A 13490-nucleotide genomic window follows, 5' to 3' on the forward strand; every position below is an offset into this window, starting at 1 on the left:
ACGCAACATGAAAGCGCACGCGGAAAAGTGAAATATCATCTAGACTTTGCGGCACAGGAAATAGCCGACTTGCACGTAAAATTTAAATATAATAAACACAGTAGCCCGCAACAATATTCACTTTATTTAAAAGCAATGAACTAATTTACTCACAAGCAAGCGCAATAATTTACTTAAGCGCGGGAAAGCGCAGGCGGAAAAGTTAAACGTCAACTATACTTTGCGCATAAAATTGAAATATAAATAACATAGTAGCTCGGAACAAAATCACTTTATTTAAAAACAATATACAGAGTTTACTCACCAAACATATTTTAATATACATACAAATAACTTGTACACCGAGAATAGTATACAACACCGTAAGCATATAACCCTTAAAGGTTGATTAATTAAAAATCACACATTCATCCTGCATAACATAAAACATTGACTTAAAGAGACTTAATTGTGAAATGAACGCTACTGTCCGAGGGCATTCATCTCCACAAATCGCTATGGAACATAATGTCTTAAATACTCAGATTTTCAGAATGACAGAATCTTAACATTTAAAATTTTGTTTTGTGATACCGATACGTAATGATATTGGTATGTGGAACACCGTTATGTTACACACGCCTCCCACAATTCAAGAAGCTGTAGTTAGCTTAAGAGCATATTCACAATTTTCCCGTTTGCCTTTTACCGTGACTGAGCACAATCCCCCACCCCAGCTGGTCTGCACTCCCCACATTGCAATTAACGATCCAGACTTCAGTGCTTTTGTTACCGTGGGACTTTGTTGTGTTGAAGAAAACATTAAAATGAAGTCTGAGGAATGTTACATAACACAGCTAAAATGCAAAAACTCTCTCTGGTGTAATTCACTGCATAAAACCAATGGTCTTAAGTGTGGTGCCTTCTTCATAACACTCCCTGACTTTTGTATTCATGACCATGAGATACTGTGGCCTTTTCTTCCTTCATTTGACTAGTGTTCCTCCCTTTCCTCTCAGCCTTGGTTGGTGGTTCAGGCAGCATCACCTTCTTTTAATAGTCCCAGGTTTATCCATCCATCCATTTTCCAAACCGCTTATCATACTGGGTCGCGGGGGGTCCGGAGCCTATCCCAGAAGCAATGGGCAAGAGGCAGGGAACAACCCAGGATTGGGGGGCCAGCCCATTGCAGGGCACACTCACACACCATTCACTCACACATGCACACCTAGGGGCAATTTAGCAACTCCAATTAGCCTCAGCATGTTTTTCGACTGTGGGGGAGAAACCAGAGTACCCAGAGGAAACCCCACGACGACATGGGTAAAACATGCAAACTCCACATACATGTAACCCAGGCAGAGACTCGAACCTGGGTCACCCAGGTGTCATTTATTTTGAAATTCGGCTCAAGTGCAGAAAATGTTCTAGCAGAAGTCTTAGACAATCTCTGAGTTACACAGAAATCTGATTTCTTCTGAAGCTGCGAGAAATTGTTCATCTGTAATTGTTGCATTGATATTTGTTGATGTGCGTGTGCCCTCCTTGAGCAGTAAAGGGCAGATAACATGCAGAGCTGATTATCTCTAGCTTCTTAGTCTGAGTAAAAATAAAATCTTCTCATCATATAGGAACCAAGTCTATGGCTGGAAATTTCTACAACAGAGGCATTTAGTTATTTCTAGAAAACTATATAGAGCCAATGAAGGAACCAGATGTCACAGTAACACTGGTCACTGTCCATGGTTCTGAATACTCTACTTGTTGGGCTGGCGCTGAACAAATAGGATAACCGGCCAATGTGTCCGTGTGCCTCCACTGATTGGCCCCCTGACATATAATGATTTTTAAGACTGAAGGGGAGAAAGATCATACAGAAAATTAGTTAACAGTAATTAGCAATCACATATAGTTCTCATTTATAATGATGTACATTTTAAAAAATAATATATATATATATATATATATATATATATATATATATAATTAAAAAATAAATATAATTGTGATTTAATGTATTCCTTCTGCTCTTAAAAAAGCACAATATGTCTGAATAACAAATATGTCTATTACTCTACACGTTTTAATAATTTTCTTAATATTACCTAATTTGCTTATCTTTTTTTCTGTAATCTGCGTTAAAGAAATTTTTGAAACTAGCTGTGAAATTGATGATTCTGTTGTTATTCTGACTGTTGTTGCCCTGGTGCCTTAGGATACGTCTGTCTAAATATAAGTGAGGGGATGGATGCACTATTCTATGGAGGCCTCTGAAGAGAATAAATGATCCCAATATTATATTGAGAGAGATGGTTAAATCAGAGCTGGATAAGATTTTAACAACTCTGAGCTATTAGTTAAGTTCTTCCCAAACTAGTTTGATGGGCCGAATGGCCTCTCATCTGTAAATTTCTTATGTTCTAAGATATGCAGTACTGTGCAAAAGTCTTAGGCAGTCCAAAGAAATGTTTAAAGCTGTTTATCTGGGTAGCAAGTGTACTTTGGCTTAGAACAAATAACACAATTTAACATTAGAACATGAACAGCAATACTTCTGTTGCCAAATTAAATAAACAAAGAAATTAATCATAAAAATAGTCAATGTATATACAACTAACCATTTCCAATCAAAAAGTACATACAAGTCTCCAATACAAGATATACAATGGAGCGCAGATAAAACGTTTAAATAGTAATTAACCAAACTATATAAAGAATACAAGTTTGAATGCAGGTAGTTTGTATAAATTTTACTGTGTTCATACTGAAAAATCAGCACCAGCATTACACACATTGCGGTTCTGCTTTTTTCTTCTTTTAGCATAATTACCCGTTTCTCATTCACGAGGCTGAAGATTCTTGCAAATGTAAAAATTCACAAGTAACAGGCACCATTAACCTCAAGCCATAACAGTCTGCTAGCCTGAACAATAGCAAACTCTATGTATTACCAATTATTACGCAGGTTGTCACTTTATCAAATCATGACTGTTACTAAGAAGTGGGAGTGAAACGCGTGTCACGAGATCTCGCGATATTACAACATGACGAGATTTCTCGTTGGAGCGAAAAGCCGTTTCACGAATGCGCTGCAAATATGTCGGCGTCTGACTAAATTACTATAGTAGATACCCCAGACACTTTTAAATCTTTTGTTTGGCAGCATTTTGGGTGCCCGGCGGAAAATATAAATGGCGAAAGGGAGACAGACAAAACACGAACCATCTGTAAGGACTGTAGAAAGCTAATGCCGCACACAGCGGCTAATGCTACTACTAACTACTATGCAAAGCCATTTGCAGCACCATCATAGCTCTTTATTTAAATTCACTGCACCGGTGAAGAAAACATTTTTAAAAAAATGCTATGCTTGTTATTGGGTGCTTTCCACTTCATGCACCCACATACAGCGCTAGCTTAAAGCAACACATTCTGGTCCTGACGCAATGCATCATGGTTAGATTTTTATCGTCTGCTGCATTACGTCACCATGTCACATGGTACCAAAACTCCGCGAGAGCAAAACACATCAGGCAGCATCTCTTAGCAGGCTGCACAAACTGGATCCGCCTCCATTACGACACAGCTTTTAGTTACATACATGTCGTTTGTATATCTGCTATTTCTCCCGAGAAGCAGGTAAAGCGGTGGTAACTGCTTTTCAATTAATTTACTTGGTAAAATTACATTTAAATAAATGATATGAATACTGTAATAGTACTCGTGAGCTTTGTTTGTTTGTTGTTAGTTACTGTAATTTTGCGCTGCTTTATTTGTTAAATCGTCTTGTCTGTGAAGACATTCAAGTTAATCAAATAAGAATTGCACTGTACACTGTACATGACCATAAAAACTTTGAATCCTTGAAATAAATGTTTTTGATCTTTTCCTTGGCAGTTATCTTTTTACACAGGGCCTCTATGTACACAATAGTTATTTTTTTCACGACTAACAGTATGGATCAGGAGTTGGTTATTGTAAAAGAAGTAATGTGCATGCAGGTGATATTTGTATAGATTTATGTTCACCTCTAGGTGATAAGTTTGATAGTCATTTCTTTTACCGTTTGGTCTCTCGGTTGAACATAATAGTGGCGCGAGCAGCTCCACTTGGTTTTTAAAAAATATTCAGCCATGAACTTCTGGTGAACTCAGGTGAATCCTTTCCTTCAGTAGTAAACCTTGGTAGTTTCAGCCGTTTACACATTGTCTCACTAAAAGGTTGATAATATATTTGTCCTTTTACATAATGATGAAATATACGCTAATAAAAGTGAATATTCATAGATTCAGGACTAACATGAAGTAGCTAACAGAAACTCAGACTAACAAAAGGTGCAAATACATACTCAGTTGGTTCCATTGTGTTGATTACATTATAATGTTTACATTGTAATGATTATATCATGGATATTTGGCATACTTTTTATAAAATCATAATTCTTATATTCTACGTTATATAGTACTAAATAATATTCCATAGATGGATGGACTTTATTAATCCCCGTGGGGAAATTGTGTTTTTTATGTCTCCCTCAACTTACTCTTTGTGGAGTAAGTTGTCCGCGAAGTGCAGCTACCTGTTGGGGCGCCCAGGGAGCTGGGGGTTAAGGGCCTTGCTCAAGGACCCACAGACATGCTGAGGCTGGGTTAGTTTCAACTGGTGACCTTCTCATTACAGGCACAAGGACTGACCCCTGCCCCCCAACTGTGTATGAGTAGCATTTATGCTGTTTCTTGAGTGTGAGCTTCCATTGACTGGCACCCAGACATATAATGACTTTTAACAATGAGGGGGGAAAGACCAGACAGGAAATTAGGTAACATTAATTAGTAATCACATAGAGTTCTTATTGGGGGTGCCATGGTGGTGCAGTGGTTAGCCTCACACCTCAGGGACCCGGGTTCGAGTGAATGGTGTGTGAGTGTGCCCTGCGATGGGCTGGCCCTCCATCCTGGGTTGTTCCCTGCCTCGTGCCCATTGATTCAGGGATAGGCTCCAGACCCCCCGCGACCCAGTAGGATAAGCGGTTTGGAAAATGGATGGATGGATGGATTATTTTAAGAACAACAAACTCTACGTCATTGCAGGGTTTTATATAATGGGTGCCGGCATTTGGACACTATATAGACATTATTTTCGCCCACCATTCAATAAGCAGATAAGTAACTTGCCTAAAAAATTTAGGAGATTTTTTTATTGTGATGCCCAAAAGTTAGTAATCTGTATAAAATCAGTGTATCTTTATGTTTTTTAAATTCAGTTAGCAGAGCCCCACATGCAGCTGTTTCGGTAAATAATGGAAGCAGTAAGTACTGTAGTCGCTGTGAAGAAAGGGCAAGCTTAGCATCTACAACATCTTTTAAAAGAGGACATATTGTGGTTAAACTAGGTAACAAGACGGTGGAGTGACTTTGTTGATTAAAGTCTGACGTGTTTATTTGGTATAGTTTTCACTTTTAGCTCAGTTCATTTTTTCGTTAGTTTCCATCATCCTTTCACTTTTATATTACGGTAATATAACTGGTCCCAAACAAGCCCAATGCATGCATACACACACACACATACACACACACACACATACACAGACACACATACACAGACACACGCACACATACATACACACACACACACACACTGATACTGTAAATTAATGTAGAATAAGCCCAGATTTTAACCTACATGTTTTCCTCAAATGTTTATTCAGTGGAGATTGTAATGTAGCAAGCAGACAATTTCATGGCTTTAATAATGAGTGTATTTAGGAACTATAATGGCAAAAGATAACACAAAGCTCTCTGTATTAATGGTATTTTAATAACCATTAATAGACAACACATATGGTGGAGTTTTGCCTATTCTGGTGGTCCATCATCCAGAATAGTGCCTGTATGTTTTCCCTTGTTATAGCACCAGTACTGTGTGGTTTGCCATCGAAACTTTACACAGTGTACAACCATCTTTTTGTTAAAATAATTAAAAATAACTTGAAATTAAAAATTAAATTATTTTAATACATAAACTGATATGTTGATTTAAAATATTGATGCTGACAGATTTTCAGTGGCAGCCCTAGTTGACATCATTATTTATTTCATCCTATTCCGTACCCAATAGCATCTACATGTCATACTGCTGACACTTTTAAGTGAATATATTTTATGTGTGTATTTATGTCATGTGTCAGGATTTGCGCTGGTAAAACAGGTGAGCGTGCGGGCAGAGCAGTGGGCAAGGAGCAGGCAAGCAGGCAAAGTACGGGGAAAATGGGGATTTATTCAAGGGAAAGAGCAGGGCAGGACGGAACACTGGTATTGACATTAACAAACATCAATGACGGACAAGAAACTAAGGCAAGACATGGACTAAATAGACAAGACAGAGCAAAACAACAGGGTGCAGCTGGGTACGATCGGGGAAGCACACGTGGATAATCAGGGGGGCGTGGCACACACGAGGGTCGTACGAGCCGGGCGTGACATCATGTTTATGTACATTTTCATTTCTGCTACCTGATACTTGTATGTATTATCAAATAAGGCATCAGTCTTATATTAAACACAAGTACAGATTTCATTGTATTTTGGTACATCCTGTACTTAATGACAATAAATCTTGAATCAGTTAGAATGACCTTTATTCAGCTGTTTTAGGTGAACCACATGATGTCCTGTAATAAAGCTGTTCAAAATAAAAGTTGTGATGAGATATTCCTATTCTTTCTCCTTTTTATGCATAAAAACATTCAGGAAGGAATCTGAATATCTGCTTGATTACTTTTGCCATTGTTAATTTTTACAGTCTTCATAACTATATCAGCAACATCGTTTAATTTCACTGCTTGTACGTAGGAGCTGTTGCCTGACACATCTGGGAGGAAGGTTCAAGTCACGTCTGTGGATCTTGCATGTTCTCCAGGTGTCATGGGGTTTCTTCTGTTTCCCCCAACAGTCCAAAAATATGCCAAGATTAATTGGAGTTGCCAAATTGCCCATGTCTGAGTGGTGTGTGTGCCCTGTAACAGGTTGGCACCCGGTCCTGGGTTATTCCCTGCTTTGTGCCCATATCATCCAGCAGAGGCTCCAGACCCCCTGTGACCCTGCACAGGAAGTTCACCATCCCTGGCCAGTTCTGTGGAAGTTAAAAACACTTTAGTCAAACAACAGACTAACCAAGATAGATAGATAGATAGATAGATAGATAGAACTTTATTAATCCCTCGGGAAGGTTCCTCTGGGAAATTCTAGTTTCCAGCAGCAGTACACCAGCATATTACAAGTTATAAAAATGCAATAAAAAATACAATATAAGAGAATTTAAAATACACGTACTAAAGTAAGAGCCAACATACAGATAAGGATACGAGTAGGGAGGGGGGAAAGGAAAAACTATTCACAATAAAAGGGAAATAGAGGGATTTAGCAGCAGTTATGTAGAGAATAGATATTGCGGTATTGCACATGAGATTGCACAGTTATGTGGTCCATTGCACAGTCCGAATGTTCGATTGTCTGGTGCAATTTATTGTTCCTGTTTCTCCCCGTCCTACTCTGACCTCCTGTTTCCCCTCCTCCTCCTCCCCCTCAGTGAGGAGTTGAACAGTTTGATGGCGTGTGGGACAAAGGAGTTTTTAAGTCTGTTGGTTCTCGACTTGGGGAGAAGCATCCTGTCACTGAACAGGCTCCTCTGTTTGTTTATGACAGTGTGCAGAGGGTGCCTAACATTGTCCATAATGGACAGCAGTTTGTTGAGAGTTCTCTTCTCAGCCACTGTCAACAGAGAGTCCAGCTTCATGCCGACTACCGAGCCGGCCCTCCTGACTAGTTTTTCCAGCCTGGATAAGTCCCTCTTTGCTGTGCTGCTCCCCCAGCACACAACAGCGTAAAAGAGGACACTGGCAACCACAGACTGGTAGAACATCCACAGGAGCTTCCTGCAGATGTTGAAGGACCGCAGCCTCCTCAGGAAGTACAGTCTGCTCCTCAGGAAGTACAGTCTGCCAAGTCTCAAGCTTCAAAAAGGGAGCTGCTCATTACCTGAAGAGAAGAGGAACATAAGAAGTAGACTATAGCTCAGCTTTCCTTGCTGATGATGGGAGGACACTGAGACGAGGTGAGAGAACTAAATAGAAGGTCAGTTGGCTCCTGCTGACTCCCAACAGTGTGACACAAAACGAGTGGCATTGCAGACCTCACTGCTAAATATGGAAAGAGGAGAAATATTTATGTAAATAAAATGTAGAGCATCTATAATAAAAGCACAGCTATTAGGTGCTAATGATCCAGTTCACACCCAAGATGCCTAAGTTTGCTCAGGTCATTCCTGTGATGTAACATGGACCGGCAGGCGCAATGTACTCACTGTGTGCACTGTGGCGGAGAATCTCACCAGGTCCTTCAACATCAGCTCCATAGTATGGAAAGCACAGCAGCACCTCTACTTTCTACAGAAGCACAGAAAAGCCCATCTCCCATCCTCACATTCTATCAGGGAACTGTTGAAAGCACCCTGAGCAGCTGCATCACGGTTTGCTTTGGGAACTGTCTCGCCTCAGATCGCAAGTCCCTACAAAAGATAGTGATGACAGTTGAGAAGATCACTGGAGTATCTCTCCCCTCCATCACGGATATTCACACCACACACCGCATCCGCAAAGCCACCACCATTGTGGATGACCCCACCCACCCCTCACATCATCGTTTCACCCTCCTGCCTTCTGGAAATAGGTACCGGAGCATCCGAGCTTTCACAGCCAGACTCAAACAGCTTTATCCCCCATGCCGTCAGACTACTGAACTCTCAGGGACTAATCTGATACCACACACGCATACACTCATTAACACACTTTATTATTTAACTACTATTTTTTATCTTATTGTAGCCATGTTTAGTTACTTTTATTTATTTTTATTGCTATCTCATTGCACAACCAAACTGCACCTTATCAGTATTGGGTTTACTGTGCTGTTTGTGCTCGTTGGCGTCAGTTGTCCTCTCTTTTTGCACTGTCCAGCAATGTTTGCAGTTTTTGCTCATTATGCACCATACAGTATGTTGCTAGACTGTTATGTGTTAGTCTTGTGTTAATTTAAGTAGCACCTTGATCCAAGGAAAACGCCGTTTGTTTTGTAACTCTGTACTATACTCAACCGTGTAAAGTTAAAAATAACATTAAAGACCTACTTGACTTGACTTTTACTGGTAACAGGTGCTAAAGTGAAGTGATGCGGGGGACAGTGTGGGACTGCACTCTTCTGGTTGGGACCTTGAATAAATGAATGAATGTTACATTTATACAGCCCTTTTCTAAGATACACAAAGAGCTTTACAGAAGCACTGGGGAGCCACTTCAACCCAAACGTGAGGCAGCAGGAGAGGGGGCCCAGGCAGAGAGAACAGCCAACAAGAGGGGTACTTCCACAGACAGGACGGGGGCCCCGGCAGACCAACGCTGACGACTCCTGGGACCAAGTCAACAGAGCAGCAGTCGTCATTGTGACTCACCCTCATTCATCCATCCATCCATTGTCCAAACCGCTTATCGTACTGGGTCGCGGGGGGTCCGGAGCCTATCCTGGAAGGATATGGGCACGAGGCAGGGAACAATCCAGGACGGGGGGGCCAGCCCATCGCAAGGCACATTCACACACCATTCACACACACATGCACTCCTACGGCCAATTTAGCAAGAAAGAACATGCAAACTCCACACACATGTGACCCAGGCGGAGACTCGAACCGAAACGAGTCCCAGTGGTGGGAGGTAACAGTGCTAATCACTGCACCACCAAGCAGCCCCACCCTAATACATGATTTCAGATTTTTGATTTTAATCCCCTTTTCTTTTTTTTTGGCAACATATAAAGTGCTGTGAATGTCACTGTCAGATTGTCACATCATCCTCCAGTTGTCCCTTGTCACCCTGGATGCACATTGAGTGTTTGGTAAATATTTTATCTTGCAGTGTTCCTGATTTTTTCCTGTGTTTTAACTTGCAATTCTCAAATTTCATGACTGGCATCCGTGGGGACGATTAATTAAACCTGCTAACTCTGCACTTCAATTTCAAACTGTTGGTAACATGTTGTCATGCCCGGCCCGTCCGCTCCTCGTGTGTGCCACGCCCCCTGATTATCCACGTGTGCTTCCCTGATCGTCTCCAGCTTTGTCTGCTTACTCTGTGTATTTAAGTCCTGGTCTGACCTGTTTCCCTTGTCCGTTATTGATGTAAGTTGGCATCTGATGTTTCCCGTCCGAAGTCCTTTGATTAAACTCCCGTTTTGCCCCGTATTTGCCTGTCCGCTTGCTCCTTGCACGCCTTACCCGCACGATCGCCTGCCTGCACCACCCCGATTGTGACACATGTGTACATATTTTTGTCTGATCTTTTCACCACCAGGTGGCGATATAGCAACTCCAGAGTTATTGATGGCTAGGACAAAAAAAACACAGTAACACAGAGGTGTAGCTAAAAATTCTGGGCCCCTGACAGAATGTCACCTTGCGCCCCTCTGTCGAATTTTACATACTGGGAGAGAGATTTGTTGAGCCATCTTCCAATCTATTCCAATCCAGCTTCATTTGAAAAGCACTTTAAACAACCTTATGTACCAAAGTGCTGCACAAAGGAATAAATAATAACATTCACACACTTAAAAACGAAGTAAAAGAAATTTAATAAGAACCAAAACATTAAATGTGAGTAAAAGGCCATTAATAAAATTAAAAAAAATCAATTAATAAAGAAAAGGCGAAGATTAAAACAAAATTTACTATTAAAATGAACATCTCACAACGTGTCAAAGGTGAAGGAGAAGAGATGAGTTTTAAAAAGAGATTTAAAAACGGACAGAGAAGAGGCCTCTCTAATGTGAAAAGGCAAGTCATTCCACATTTTAGGATCTGCGACTGCAAAAGCTCGATCCCCTCTAAGCTCACGCTGAGTCTTAGGAACCGTCAGGAGCAGCTGATCAGCTGACCTGAGAGAGCGGGTGGGGGTGTAAGGGTGAAGCAGCTCACAGAGGTCAGGTGGAGCAAGACCACTGAGGGCTTTAAAAGCAAATAACATAATTTTAAAATGAATCCTAAAATGTACGGGCAGCCAGTGGAGTGAGGCTAAAATGGGGGAGACATGCTCATATTTCCATGTGCGGCAGCATTTTGAACCTTCTGGAGGTGAGCAATAGTGGAGCCTCTAACTCCAACATAGAGGGCGTTACAGTGGTCCAAACTAGTACCGACAAAAAAGTGGATTACTGTCTCAAAGTGCTGCATAGAAAGAATTGGCTTTATTTTGGCCAACTGCCTCAATTGTAAAAAGTTTGACTTGACAACTGACCATATCTGAGTGTCAAACTTAAGGTTGGTGTCGACTTTAACCCCTAGGTGTTTGATATTTTTCCAAGGAACCTAAAATGGAGTGGAGGTCAGAGGAGTGGTGTTACCAAAAACCAACACTTCTGTCCATTACCTCCCCACTTTCTTGTTAGTTACAATATTTGTTCTGCATTACTGTACCGGTTTGGAGTCTTTTGATATTAAGGTGAATAACACAGTGAAAAAAGAGACAGATGCATTGACAGCAGTTGTGGCCACACTTTGGACTGGGAGTGTAAGAGCAAAGGAAACTGAATCCACTATGTTCTGTCCTGTAAATTTTTATTAAACAACACATGACACACATATGAGTCCTGTTTTAACTTTCAGGGCTGATGGTCTGCAGCCTGGCTTGTGGTCTACAGTGCAGAGCAGGTGCAGTCACTGTGCTGAGCCCGGCATTATAGTAATGATGCAGCCTTTCACACTGACCAGTGAGAAATAACCTTGAAAATGACTGTGCTCTTTGTGGTTCTCCTTTTGGAAACATCTTACCACCAAGAAACAGACTAAACGTATCTTCTACTTATCAGTCATCAGAAATGTCATGCAGTAATCAGAGGTTAGACAGCAAAAATGACTTTTGTATTTTTATCTTTTGTCATTCTTTTATCCAGCGACTACTAATTCTCGTCAGGCTCTGGAGAGGGTGGGACCTGTCCCAGGAAGCACAGAGCACAGGCCTGCATGGGATGCCATTCCATACAGACAAAAACAATTAAGATGCTCAGATTTGCCTCACTGTGTGATTTTGACTGAAAGATGAACTAAGCACAGTCTTGTGTGTATAAAAATGCGTAGATTCATTTAACTTTAACAATGAGATTCAGCAACATGACCTTATAGTGTTAATGATCGGTATCTTACTGGTATTAACTGAATTATGCAAAATTCTACATTATTCTATATTATTGCACCCAAATTGTTCATACTGACTAAATGTAATTACTGACATCCTGGACATACTGCTTTTTAGGTTTGAATTTAAAATGTTAGTAGACAAATTCATGCTGTCAATAACATCTCACTTGCTCACCCATTTTTTAGATAAAAATACCCTTTGTGGTTTTTCTAGTGAAGCAGAGGGCCTGAGCTGAGGACCTGACGGTTGTGTGGTTTTTGCTCACTGAGACGAGAGACACAAACACCCTGCTCTCAGTCGGTCAGTCTTCCTGTAAAATGCGGAGGTGAGACTGCTAGTGGAAAATTACTGACTGCAGCATCAACAACACATTTAAACAGCAGCACAAAGAAAATGTTCCACAAATGCAGGACATCTGTATGCTTACAGCACACATCAGACACGCTGACCCTCAGCACTGAGCTCCTACAGGCTCTGTGCTCTCCCCCTTCTCTTCAGTCTCTACACAAATCACTGCTGCTCCAGTGAAGATCCTGAATTTTGCAGGTGATACTACTACGTTTGCCATCATAACTGAAGGCGATGAGTCTGCCTACAGACTGGAAGTCGTACAGCTGACTATCCAGTTATGAACTTACATTATCCCAAATGTCCACATGCTTAAACTCCTCTCATCATCAGGGAGGAGCGTCCCTTGGCACTGTAGAGTAGATGGATGAGATAACAAGGCTGTCATCAATTTTATGTGACTCCTCTCACCCCCCCAGCAGACTATGGAGGCCCGAGGCAGCTTCTTCAGTAAGAGACTCAGACACCCGGCGTGTGACAGAACGGTACCGCAGGTCATTGGGCCCCACAGCAGTCAGGCTTTATAATCTGCACTCTGCTCATTGAACTTTTCCCCTGTTCACTGTCTTCTGATACAGTTTCTATCTGCTGCTGATCTGCAATATTGTTCCTCCTTATTCACTGATGTGCAGTGTTGCATTGAGCCAGTGCATTATTCCCCTGTGTGGCAGCTTCCTTTGGGAGGCTAACATCTTGCACATGAGCAATAATGTTACATGCAATAGGATTGTGTATAAGTTATGGATTGTGCATAAGTTAATTTTAATATTCCTATAATATTCCTGTATGTAATATATTCTTATATTTTGTTTCTATTATTACCCTATATTTATAAATACATACATTTCTTTTACATTCATAATGATGTTGTTTGTTGTTTTGTGCCCCACTGCTCTTGTAACAAGCCTCAGTCTTGACTCTCCCT

Source organism: Brienomyrus brachyistius, unplaced genomic scaffold (assembly GCF_023856365.1).
Source record: "Brienomyrus brachyistius isolate T26 unplaced genomic scaffold, BBRACH_0.4 scaffold38, whole genome shotgun sequence".
NCBI lineage: Eukaryota > Metazoa > Chordata > Actinopteri > Osteoglossiformes > Mormyridae > Brienomyrus > Brienomyrus brachyistius.